The 13841-nt window shown below is 35.3% G+C and overlaps 1 protein-coding gene across 1 annotated transcript in view; it reads right to left on the reverse strand.

Moving 5' to 3' along the window:
• The window catches only part of LOC145673855 (uncharacterized), a 101913-nt gene extending 89190 nt beyond the window's left edge, over window positions 1–12723 (reverse strand). Inside the window, exon 1 of the mRNA XM_081743629.1 lies at window positions 12597–12723. The gene's annotated coding sequence lies outside the window, so the exon portion shown is untranslated. The remainder of the gene's footprint in view (window positions 1–12596) is intronic.
• Between the last annotated feature and the right edge of the window lie 1118 nt (window positions 12724–13841).

Consider the following 13841-nt stretch of genomic DNA (forward strand, 5'->3'; position numbering starts at 1 on the left):
ATTTAATTCCACACATGCTATTAAATTTATGTTATTACTCTTAGAAAACATTTAAAGAAATATTTGCTTTTGCAACTTCCCGAAACATGTTCGTTGCCATTAGGTGCAGTTTTCACTTTCAGGAACCACATCAAAACACAACAATACTTAGAATCACTCCATACTCCAGTTATAAAAACTAACACTAAAACCTAGAATTATGTTGAATTCACTAAATTTAATTGTATATACACCCGTACACCCCTAACATACAATTTCACTCATATAATGCACCACAAAACAATGGAAAAGATAGAAGTTGTTTCTTATTACGCTTTTTCCCCTTACTTTAGAAAGAAAAAAATATATTTTAGGAACTGTCAATTTTTGTGCAATTAAAAAATACCTTATGAAAGACTTTTTTTTCTTTCGCGAAATGCTCTCTGAATTAGTTTCAAAGATGCTAACTAATATATCGAGCCCTTGTAAGAAGTGAAAATATACTGAAATTGTTGTGCTCCAATAGGTTAATTTTGGGGTTATAATCTGTGGCAATTAAGGTGATCTGGTACCCCTAGCAACCTTGAAAGTTAGTCCATTTAAAAAGCATTGCAAAGTTTTTCACTATTTTCTTCTTTATTATTAAAGTTACAAACGTCAAAATTTGAACAAACCTAGAGGAGACACATATCTATGCCTTGTGTGTTTTAGATTTTGAAAAAAACACAGTAAAAAAGCTTCCATGTTTGACTTTAAAAACTTGGCAACGCAGATGTCACCCTCCCACTCAAATTTTGAGTTGGTGTCTCTTTTTGTTGAAATGTCTATTGACTCCTGTGTGAACCTCCCTGTCCGCGTTTAGCGGTCGTCTTTCTGCCTGTCCTTCGAGTCGTGGTTGCTTGAAATGTGAATGTCGACGGATAATCACTTTGTGAGTGACAGCAGGAGGGATAGCAGTACAAATGTATGTGCCGTGAAAAGACAACGGAAAGCGAGAAATTCCTGCCGACCGAGGAAAAATATTGCACGACTTTCGGCTTCAGAAACATAAGAAAAGAGAAGAAAGAAGTGATATTGTGTTTCACATTTCTGTGGTTATTTCTTCCGTTTCTATATACCTTTATTTCAATGCAGTATTTGAATGTTGAATGAAAGATGATAAATCGAACGGTTGATAGACAGGTAAACAGATAGAAGCAGTGATTTATTTGTGGATTTTGTAGAAGGGGGAATATTTATACAAGATTGTGTTTCGTATAATAAAACAACTTTAAAGTGGGGTTGGGATAACATTATTTTTAAACCTATCTACTTTGAAATTATGGTACTATTTTGATAGGAGATCCCCAAGTTCATAATTTTTTAAACTTTTTTAAAAACAATTTTATGATAAATATGGATAGGTACGTTAGATAAGATTTGGATAGGTAGATTAGATTGCATGCGTTAGTTACCTTACTACTTTTCGTCCTACTGCTGAGGACAAGTGTAGAGCATCCAGTAAAAGCCCTATAGTTGCATTGCAATCTGCACACCTTGTCATAACAAGTGTCACACTGCTCCGTAAAACGGTTTTGCTATGACAAGTAATTCTTTAGTCTGTTCTGATTTGGTCCTTAAAAACCAAATTCCCCGCTCGAACAATAAATACAACAAAAGGTAAGAGTTTACTTTGGACAGAACAGTGATAGGTGCACTTATACTTACGCCTAATTTTATTAAGTAGAAGGGGAAAGACTCTACTAAATGTCATTCCTTATTATCATAAGTTTTTTTTTTTTTACCATTTTGCTCCTTGTACTTAATAAAATTAGATTCAGGGGTGTGTGTACCTATCAATGTTCTGCTAAAAGTGAACTTTTGGCCAACAAAAAATACTGACATTAAAATGAATCCAGAATTGAACAAAGACAGGGTCAAGCTGAAGCATGATTTACGGCATGTTATCTAACACTGTCTTTAGAAATTAACAATATTTTCACACCATACCTCACTTTAGCAATACGTAGAATAGTGTAGCAATACGAGGTTCTTTTACATCGTCTTTTTCCCAGTTGGTTTTGTTGGTAGTAGCATGATGTCCATTTCTTACCCAGCTGATGGCATACTTTTCTGCATTGAACGAGGTAATATCTGGTACACTGAAAAGAATAAATTCGAGGGTTTTTACAGATAAATGGTTTCTAGTATCAGTATGCTGGAAGTTTAAGCTGGAAAAGCCTCTCTCACACTCTGCAGAAGAAACTGGAAGAACACTGATTTCCATGTTAAGATTTTGTAGATTTGGGCCAATATTAGGTTTCATCTTATGCTCTCATTTTTTATTTTATTTTATTTTTGAAATTTTCATTACTTCTTTGCCGCCGTTTAACATTCTTGCAGACAATTCTTTTCGCCAATTGGATTGTAGCAAAACCTCGGCCCCACTGAACGTTTCGAGCGTATGTTATCTACTAGACCCTTGCAATCTTTTCTGGTACTTCTCAAGAGAATTGTCTAAGGGTTTTGCCAGTGAGACTCTACAAAACTGAAGATTTCTTCAAACTGACGTAATTCTTCCATGGACATGCCCCTTTTTCTTTCAACGCTTCTAGAACAACTACAGTTTTTCAATTTTGCTTATTACCTTACAAGGGATGCAGACCTTTCTTGTACAAACAGGCTAAGGATATGTAAAGGTTCCAGCGCATCTCGGATCATGGACATTTCATAAACAAAATTTCACTTAGTGAGTTTTACGTACAGATCTGAAAATATTGCACGCTGCTGAAAGCTTCTCTGCAAATTTGTAGAAGCTTCTCGAAAGTATTACACTAGCGCAGGGTAGGACTTCCGCAATGCTTCTATTGAACGGTATGAAGAGCCTAACCACCGTACATTCTAAAACTTCAGTAATATTGTAGAAGTGAATATTTAGTTATTGTGATATTAATTCGATTTATCTCCTGTTCTTCGGGAACATAGAGTAAACACTGTGCAATCGCTCTACAAGGCTTTGAAAATGGACCATATCTGAAATCATATTTACAACGTTGTGAACAGCCAGTTCCAGCTTATGACTCATGCAGTGAAACACGAATAAATTGGTGTCTAATTCTCGTTGTAGTAAAGAAACAGCACCATTATTTCGCCTTGCATGTTATTTGCGCCATCAATACAAACTGCTATAATTAAGTCTTTCCCGTAGTATCATTTTGGAAAGATTCATACTTTCACATATTTTAACTATGAAATCACAAACCTCTCTGCCTATTGTTACCTATATCTTAAATAAACCTAAAAATATATTGCTACGCACCTGATTAACTACAGTACGGATATACACCATGAGAACAGATTTATGAGACACAGTGGAGGATTCGTCCATCATTAGGGCGAAGAGTTGATCGGAATTCGCAAGATACTGGGTCATTTTTCGTTCATTTTTGTAGCTACAAAGTCAATAATATTTGAACACTTGAGTAGAGTAGAGAACTTGTTTGAGGTTCATTCCATTTATTTCTTACTATTTAATAAGATACACGGTAAACGACAGACGATTTTGCGCAATAACATAGGCAGTTCTAAATATCACAGTTGTCTTTTCAACACGAATTTCATTCACAATTAACACGAAAACCTCTTACTTTCTTACTTTGTGTATCGGAGTTACTTGCCTTTTAATCGTCAGGAGCTTTTCCTTTATTAAAATATAGTCTAATATCCATTTCCTTATGTTCTTTCTAAGATGCTTGTGAACGAAGAAATTATTACCTGACCAGGATATTAGTGCGGTTTTCCGTGGAGGGCGCTAGTGTAGTGTTTACATCAGTTTCTAGGTAAGCGCGGTGAGACAGGGGAACGGAGAGCGTCACTCTACAGCAGCGTTTCCCAACCGGTGTGCCGCGGCACACTGGTGTGCCGCGAATGGGCCGCTGGTGTGCCGCGACGAAATAAAGGTGGTTGTCTCGTAGTCGTGTATTGTCAAGATTTTATGCACTTAAAGAAGAACTTTTTCTATTCTTTTTGTCAGAAGAAAGTGAAAATGTCGATCTCCTTAGTAATGATTCTTGGTGCAATAAAGTTACTTTTCTTACCGACATATTCCAAATATTGAATACGCTGAACAAATGCATGCAGGAAAAAAAGGAAAATATCCTAATCTTAAGTGACAAAATTTTCTCATTTAGGGAGAAACTCTCATTTTGGAAGGTCAGAATTAGAAAACAAAACAAATGTGACATTTGAGATTACAAAGTGCTTCAAAATTGACACAAACCTTTCAACACTCATTTCTAGAGGTCTGCGCGGATATAAAATATCGCATCCGCAGGATCTCTATCCGCACCCGCATCCGCAGATAGTGAGATAGCAAATATATACAACTTACATATTCTATAATACTCATGATTTCGAAAATATTTTAGACATATTTTAAATAGCATTGAAAAGAGCAATAAAAGAACAACTTTCTCGTGTAATTTCTTGCCCTTTTCCTTCCACTGAATCACAACCTTCAAACACACCTATTTTGATTTTAGTCATTTTTCAACCGGCTTTAAAACTTCTAATTCAAAACAAACGTTTCTTAGTGCTCTTTCCACCATCATCACAAATTTCATAGCGTTTTTTGGGTAAGGAAAGGATGTAGGAAACCATATCCGCAACTTTATCCGCTATCCGCATAGAAACGAAATATATCTATCCGCAGATACCCGTTTCGATGCGGATATCCGCGGGTACCCGCATCCGCGCAGACCTCTACTCATTTCAGACACATTGTCTTTGTTGTGTACCAACCAATGTTGAGAAGTATTTTCCTACGCTTCAGTTTAATTCATTTGACTGGGTGAGGGAGTACTTTGCACCTTCTATCCTACAGTCAGCAGAATTAAATGTACAGGAAAAAAGTGAATTGGTCGATTTGAGGAATGACCGAGGTTTGAAGCTCCAGCACTCACAAGTAGACAAGGCATCATTCTGGATTTCTCTCCGGAGAGAATATCCAGCTATTTCTACACAGTTCATATTCCCTTTTCTACATCCTACTTAAGTAAAGCAGGATTTTCTGCAAAGAACAAAATCAAGTGTAAGAACGGGTCACAACTGTTAACTCCGTAACACGACATGAGGCTGTGTTTAACAACTATCAGTCCACAATTGAAGATTATGAAAGAACTTCAAGCTCAAGTTGCACATTAATTTTGCTTCGTGCAGCAACTTGTTTCACTTAATTTTGAAAAACTGTAACCTTCATATATTATTATTAAACAATTGCAACCTCCAATAGATATTATTGAAATAATGTTACATTACTAATATTATTGAACACTTCTAACCTTCATAAAATATTTAAAAATTGTAATGTAGATCAAGGATGTTAATAAATTATAAGTTTCATACTGTGTAACCTTTGTGTACATTTTCAACGTTGAGTAAAGTATTTGTTATCATTGTTATGACCATTATTGCCTCTTTATTGTTGCAGAATATTTTGTAACTTGAAATATTAAAATATCATTCATTCCCTACAGTAAAGCAAACTTGTATACAAATTACCTACATTTGTGTTATTAAAGTACAAGAGAATAGTTTGTTCGTTCGTTATTTAATGATCTTCCTTGTTAGTGAATGGTTGGAAACAGTTTTGGAAAAAGAAAGAGTATTTCTAAAAACCTGAGTCCTATATTTCAGTGCAATTGTTCTCTATTTTTACACTAGAATGAAAAATAAGCATAATGATTTACCATGGGGGGGGGGAAGCAGCGATCGAGCTTTCTTCCCTGTGAGATCAGTAATCACAAAAAACACTGTATTTTATATTTACGAATAAAATAATAATAATAATATCTATGAGTGTGCCGCGAGAATTCAAGTTACATCTGTAGTGTGCCGCAAGTTGAAAAAGGTTGGGAAACGCTGCTCTACAGTGTATCCAACGATTTTCAAAAGTTGCAGTTTACATGTTATAAGTAGCCTAATCTGTTTCGCTTAATAAAGAACTCCATAAATTATATAGTTGTTATTGAATGCAGTAATGGTTATTCCTGCAGTAATGCAGATGTAGGCCTATTGTGGATAATGGCATATGCATGGAAATTAACAATTTAAGAACAAGATAGCATACAAGTGAGTTTCTACCGTGTATTAAGCAGATTATATTAAAAAAATGATTACGTTTTATTTGATTTCATTATAAAACAGTAGAAACCTGTAAAACTCAGTAATAAGATGTAATGACTAAAATATTAATTATGGGTTGGTAGCTTAGGTACTTGCGCAATATCTTGTAACTGTAAGTTTAAATCAAGTTAAGGCTCGCGATGCTTGTATTTGTTTTAATGTAGGTCTATCGATTGACAACTAAATTATTTTCTTGAGTTGTAGCCAAGAAAGAGTTCCGATACGTTTCCACTCGAGAACTGTGGAAGTTCTCTCCGTTGGTCTATTGGCTAGCGCATGTGTCTTTGTTGTACGTGGTTCTGTGAGAGCCCAACAATTAATTTTACAATGTTTCACTTTCATTAATCATCTGTCTCCTCTAGCATAAAGAGCATAATTATGGGACGTTAAACTAAAGAAATTTCATTTCATTGTTTCGATTAATGTGAACCCTTTGGGGAAAAGGAAGTGAAGATGAAATTTTCCTTAATTTTTTAAAGGGCTACGGGATTGGATAGCTTGTCTTTCGGGATTGCCTTGTAAAACCTGATTACAATGTATCTTTCTTTTAGGATTATAATCGTAATCCAGCCTTTTGGTAAATGTGAAATAAAAGTATCGATAAAACATCAGTGTATGGGTAATGTAAGCATAAATATCATTGGTTCAATACACAATAAATTCACAACTTTTATTTATGAGTATAGAAATTCCCTTTGAACTCCCTCTGAATTTCTTTCAGACCCTAGTTCTCTTGTGACAAAGAATTAATTCTATTATCTGTTTTCATACACAATATAATTTTGAAACTTGGGAACCTAGTGTTGTCCTTGTGTCTGTAATACGTAATCATTTGTCGATTGACTTCAGAAGACTGAGTTTAGCCCGTGAGCATAAGTTGCATATAGTTCAAACATATCAGATGTACGGTCTTGTTTAACAAATCCTGTGTGCACATATGAAATTCAAAGACAAAGGTAATCAATCGTCTTTAAACAGCTGTATTTTTATTTCAAGTGTAAGTACTAAAATGTGCTACGTAGATTTCCGGCCAATTGTTTCATCGCCGGTATCTTTGAGCAATGAGATAGCAGTGGAAAACAAACTTCGTTCTTCTAACTTGATATTTTGAAAAACTTACGCAAGTGGTTTTGTTACTTAAATACCTATCTATTCACTCTAATCAATTTCAAAAGTACCATTAACTTTATAATAATATAAGGGTTACCCTGAAAATGTATTTTGTATTTCTTTTTTAATATGAAATTCATTTTTTCTGAATTTCACGAGCTATAAGAAATCAATTGTCAGGCTCCCCACTTTAAATTTTAATCGCTCCCCTACCGCCTCAATGTAACATTGGGCTTATTTCTTTTAAATATTTTTTTCAAAATATGGTAGAAATACTGGATTTTTAAATTACCAAACCATGCTAAATAATGACAGGTTAGATATCAGAGAAAGTTATCTTTATCTACCTTCTTAATTAGGGGCGGATCCAAATCTCCTTCGGAGGCGGTTAGATTATCAGTTTCTCTCTCACCAGTCTTTTGCAGCACATCCGAAAATGATCTCAATGCAAATTTGTTACTGAAGGTACTGTCAATCGATCGATCACATGGTCCAAATTGGTAGCAATTTCGAAGACGCCTTATCTCAAAACTACACAATAGAACTTGCTTTAAACAATGAAAGCGAAGTTGCCAAAGTATAACTTTCATTCACAAAGATGAACTTCGAGGTTTCGTTAACAGATGAAGTAGGAATTCCTTACACTCTAATGCTACGAAGTTCTCAGTGTTCCTTTGTACAACACTGAGGTTAGTTTATTCGCAAGTTATTGTCATATTAATATGGAGGGTGTATGTACTTTTTTTTTTTTTTTTTTTTTTTTTGCAGTCCATTAAAATGTTCTGAAAATAACTTCCATAACTTTTGAAATTTTGTTTGTCTTAACTTGAACGTATGCGTGAAGTGGTTTATTATGATCAGGGCAAAAACAACTGTGATAGATTAATTACAAGTGATCCGGTTAGAAACACTGTTGTTTGTATTTTAGTTCCAAAATCGGCCGCTGGTGGACTTATACCAATTCACAACTGCAGTGACAACTCACTAATAACTGAAAATGTTATTATTATTATTATTATTATTATTATTATTATTATTATTATTATTATTATTATTATTATTATTATTATTATTATTATTATTATTATTGTGCTACTCAGATGAAGTGTGATAATCAGTGGTATCAGGTGCAAGATTTTTCTTCGGAAAACAATTCTATAAACAAGACCAGCGTAGCACGCAACAATAAACATACTAAAAAAGTAAAGAATTGTTACTAAAATATGGAGTTGAATTATTGTACTTTAAAATCGATTGTATAGAGTAAGAAAGGTGGAAAATATCTTCCCAGGCTGGGTAGATAGAATTAAATCTAGAGACAGGGAAACCAAAACTTAGAAGGGGGGAAATTCCCAGGCTTCCCTGGCTACAAATAAATCCCTGGATAGAAGTAAGATATATATATATATATAGGGAGAGAGAGAGAGAGAGAGAGAGAGAGAGAGAGAGAGAGAGAGAGAGATAGGTAGATAAGCATATAAATGCAGAAAAAATATTTTCTAAAAATGATAAATAGCTAGAAACGATATATAGGACCTAACACATCAAACTGAAGTTCTTGGAAAGTATGTACATTAGTAAAGAAATACTTTCAAACAGTGGCATACTTTAAGATGTGTTGGTGCAGGTTGTAATCCCTCCTTTCATATCTATTGAAATGAGAAGATTTTAGCTTTCATCTTGGATCAACAACAATCTTCCTGTGTGGAGAAGGGGCTTACATATACGTACGACGACACATCACAATGTTTAGAAAATGTAAATGAGTAGAGAATATACACACCCAGGCAGAGGTCCCTAATTTCCCCTGAAGGTTACCATCCTTCCCATTTACTGTCCTCCCCCCAAATTTATCATTCTTTATTATGACAATTACTTATTTAAAAATGTTATTCATGCTAAGTTCTCCTTCATACTTAGTGTTCATCAGTCGGTGGCTATCGAGCTCAAGCCCCCCCCCCCGAAATAAATTTGTTATATTCACAACTCCATTAAAATTTGTCGGCACCTAAAAGGAAAAATATAAGTGCTTAATCTCGTATTGTGCATACCCCTTCCCGAAACAAATTCCTAAATACGCCACTCGTGTTCATAAAAGCATCATTGTGGTATAATTAAAATTCGATTGTTCCACTTTCAATGACAAATTATGTCCCTCCTCTAAAAAAAAAATCATAGGTGCAACCTGTGCCCCAAAACCTGACTGTGGGCACCCCTGTAATCCAGAGAAGGTTAGGAAATGAAGTTTCTTTGTTTAAAATCTTTCCCAACCCCATAAACACCCCCTAACACCAACCAAACTTTCTTTACACACATCCCTGGGCGTAACAAAATGTATTGCTTCCTTTGCGTTTCTGTAAAAATATGTATCACTATTCTAAATGCTCTCCCTCTTGGATTTTAAACACCTCACAAAATAAAATTCCCAGCGTACTTACTGATTAAACGGGAGACTCAGGTGAGATGCCCAATTGCAATACGTACATTTCCAGGGTTTCCCAGAGGGAAGTATTGCGTCGCACACTACACCACACATCTTTTAGGTGAGGACTGTTAATTTTATGCAAAGATTGAAGACTATAAAGAAATGCATTCCAGTGAAATTAACAATAAACAGAGAGACGGACCACCGAGACTGATTGGAATCTAAAAATGTGGCGGTGGGGGTGGGAAATGTTTATATGGAGACGGACAGTGTCAGAGGAAGAAGTCTACATCTGTTCTACGAAACACAATACTAAGCGGATATTATTATTATTATTATTATTATTATTATTATTATTATTATTATTATTATTATTATTATTATTATTATTATTATTAGTAGTAGTAGTAGTAGTAGTAGTAGTAGTAGTAGGGGCTCTATATTTAAACCCGACTAACGAATATTTCTGGCTCCGCGTATGCCTTCAAACATAAGTGGAAAACATGCTTGCGTATCTTATTTTATCCTGTAGGGATGGCATAGAGACTTGTAGGCGGATCCTGAGGGAAGGGTCGTTCGCCACCTCCAATGGCACAAGCACCAGTGATGCTAAAGTTCAAGTCTGTACATAATAAAACTAAAGTAACCCTAAGTAGCAGTGTTACAACTCACCACTACCCCATCCCTCAGGAATCCATCCTGGATCCGTCCCTGTGTCGTCTGGAGTTGAAAATATGTCATGTGAAAAGAAAAGGTATGAAAAGTGTCATCTTACAGCCTTTTGCGTCGATTTCCTTATAAATTGTGAGAGGCCCGTCTAGTGTGCTAATTGACGAGGGGATGCCAGGGATTTCTCCTCTGAGAAATTTTTATCCCCCTGCAAGAGAAAATTTTTATTCCAGACAGGAATAACTTTTCCCCACTCTTACGTGTGTGATGGCTGGGTGCGTATATGAGTGAAATTCATCCGCCCTGGAAAAAATATTCAATTCGCACACTGACCCGTCGAGTTATCCAATTTTTATATAACGTAGAAGAATTTTTTTGCGAAATAAAGTAGTGGTGTTTATTTTGTGAAATAAAGTACCGGTACTGAGGAATCTACTTACATAGTTGTGCAACTACGGCGGGGGTTAGGAGGACTGCTCCCTTCCTAAATTTTTTAGCCCCTCAAACCACAATGCATCCGTATGACATTGATACGGAGACCCAGAATTGTTACGATTGTCCCCCTAGCATATTTATGCTCCCCAAACTTCAGTGGCTGGTTGCGAGCCTGGTCAACAAGGTTTTCACAGATATTACATAATTTAAACAAATTTGTATAATGCAAAATAAATTTACTACTAAATCATGCTTAGGGATGCGCACGAGACGAGTCGAGACACGGCTCTTCCAATAGAGAAATAATTTTTCGAGTCGAGACATCACTTTTACAGTAAATTTTCGAGACGAGACAACCACAAATCTTGTCTCGTGCGCATCCCTAATCATGCTCAATTTTAAAATAAGCCAACATCATTTACTTACAAGAACATAAAATGTTGTGTGAGCCGTTACCCAGCTTTATCATACTTGGTTCTCTTCTGTTCGAACTCACAATGAAAGTTTACACAAGATATTTCACACGAATTTGATCGAGGGTGTATCTATGCACATGATACCCAGGTAAAATCTCACAGCCTTCAGGTGCCCTGCGAACTTCATTTATTAGAAAAAAAATCTAAAATTAGGAAATGCTAGTGTGAACATTACATGGATCTATATTTTTTTTCCTTCTCCGCTTCCAGGAAAAGGGAGATATAGACATTACACATGAGTATATGGTAATTTATACAATATTGTATTGTCACCGGACATATGTGCATGAAAAATTAAAAAAGTTCTAGGGGATAGTATAGAAGTGGCCATGTGGACAGGCAACAAAGAACGAAAGTGATTTTTAAAAAAGCAGGCCCCAGGAATTTTGCCCACATGCCATTTCACTTGATCATATTTCCCTCAAAAAATATTCATGTAAATATCTTTCAATTATTTCTGAAGAGAGGGTTTTGACCTCGCTTTCAAAGGGTAATTTTGTCCTAGATTGATTCCAACAATATTTTTTCTATAATCTTTCCCAAAGATCACAAACTGACATCTATACTATGTTATTTTGCGGAAATGGTAAGCTGACAAATGACAACTACCCTCCCAGGAATTCGCAGAATGAAAAGAAAGAAAAAAAAAGAGAGAGAGAGATGAGAAAAGAAGGTTTCGGTTGTACCGCTGTTTATGAGTCACCTGATTGGAACAACATGAGCGAGGCAGAGAACTGAACTTGCCGCTCGACTCGGGCGGAAAGGAAAAACTATACCGTCGCAGGGAGTTCAGGTCTTACTGTTGCCATGTTTTCAAAGTTGAAGATAAAAGTTTCCTTACTGTGTTTTTTTCAAAATCTAAAACACACAAGGCATAGATATGTGTCTCCTCTAGGTTTGTTCAAATTTTGACCTTTGTAACTTTAATAATAAAGAAGAAAACAGTGAAAAACTTTGCTATGCTTTTTAAATGGACTAACTTTCAAGGTTGCTAGGGGTACCAGATCACCTTAAAACACAATTCCTGTAGTTTTCTTTACTCCACGGGAAGACAACCAGTACATACTGACGGAACGGCAAATATATGACACCATTTTTTTCTATGAAGCAGTAAATGCATACAAAAACTTTACTTTTCTAAATGAAACTATATACATTATGGGTTACTTCAAAAAAGTGCGGGGGCAACTGCCCCTCTTTGCCCCCCCCCCCCCACTAATCGTTGCCCATGCATACAAGTCACAGAAACGACATTAAAATTAAATATTTCAGTTTTGAAAATAACTGAAGAATATGTTGAAATATGCTAATTGATATCTTTATACAATTAACCATCTTACCACGTTTTCTGCTTAGATATCCCTGTATGTTCAGCAAATGGTGAAACTTAATTCACACTTCCACTCCACACAAACCACCAATCACATGTAAACTAACCCACAACTGAAGAAACAACTTGATACTTTCTCACAGACGTCCAGAGCACAGTAGAAAGCATCTCTCAGCGCCGCGACGCTATAATCCTTTTCTGACGTTCTTGCGCATGCTCCGGCAGAAGACACTGAACATTTTGTTATCCCCCTGAAAATTATTTTTATTTGTGCAATGAATAAAATTATTACTAGTTAATTAAAATGCGTTATTAAATATACACTCTACATATTCATATCTTTAATATCTGAATTTTATTTTTAAATTTAAAGTTGAAAATAACTTTCGCGGGGAATCAGTATGGCGGGAAATGAGTGTAGAGCTGAATGAGGCGGGAAAACAAACATTAACCATTTGAACAAGTTGTTACATCAGGGTTGGAAATTCTCAACGTTTTAACCAGCCAGTATCAATCTTAACAGATCGCGCAAACAACTAGAAAAAAAAAAATGTTATTGCTGTCAAATCGTCCTAGATGTGCGGATAGTTAAGAGTCATAGTATGCTATTTATGATTTCTTTATGAGAAATTTGAAATCGAAAGCACAATTTTTGTCTAAACGTAGCGAGTATTTTTCGCGTAAATTTCCATACCAATACATATGCAACAAATTTCCAAGTGCCTTTAAGATGTGGTAGATATATCAAAATAAATCAGCAAAACAGTTTTATCTTAGCTTGGTTTTCTAGTGATGATTTTATTTCTCTACATTTTACCCAAAACCCATCTGATTTGAATCTTCAAAACTGAAAATAGTTTTTTCTTTTTATTTTCAAAATTTTACGCTGGAAACTAGGGTGCGCATGAAACAGATAAAATGAACTAAGGTTATATTCGTCACAAATTATTTTTAAACATGCATAAATATATATACGTTTTTTTTGGGGGGGGGGACGAGCAACGCTACTGCCTACTTAAAATTAAAATACGCAAAAGTTCGTTTCATAGGACTCGGCAGTATATAAAAAAATTCATTTGATGTATCGTTGCTGTTTGTGTATATACAATGGGTGTATCTATGAAATTAAAATTTTATATATGTAATTTAAACGAAAGCATTGTATTTAGTTTACCATACACAGTTTCTTGAGTTTTACTGTTTACTAAATGTAGCGTCCATGTCTTCGCCACCGCTGCACACTATAGGATAAAGC

Source organism: Thermobia domestica, chromosome 17, assembly GCF_964235325.1.
Source record: "Thermobia domestica chromosome 17, izTheDome1.hap1.1, whole genome shotgun sequence".
Taxonomy (NCBI): Eukaryota; Metazoa; Arthropoda; class Insecta; order Zygentoma; family Lepismatidae; genus Thermobia; species Thermobia domestica.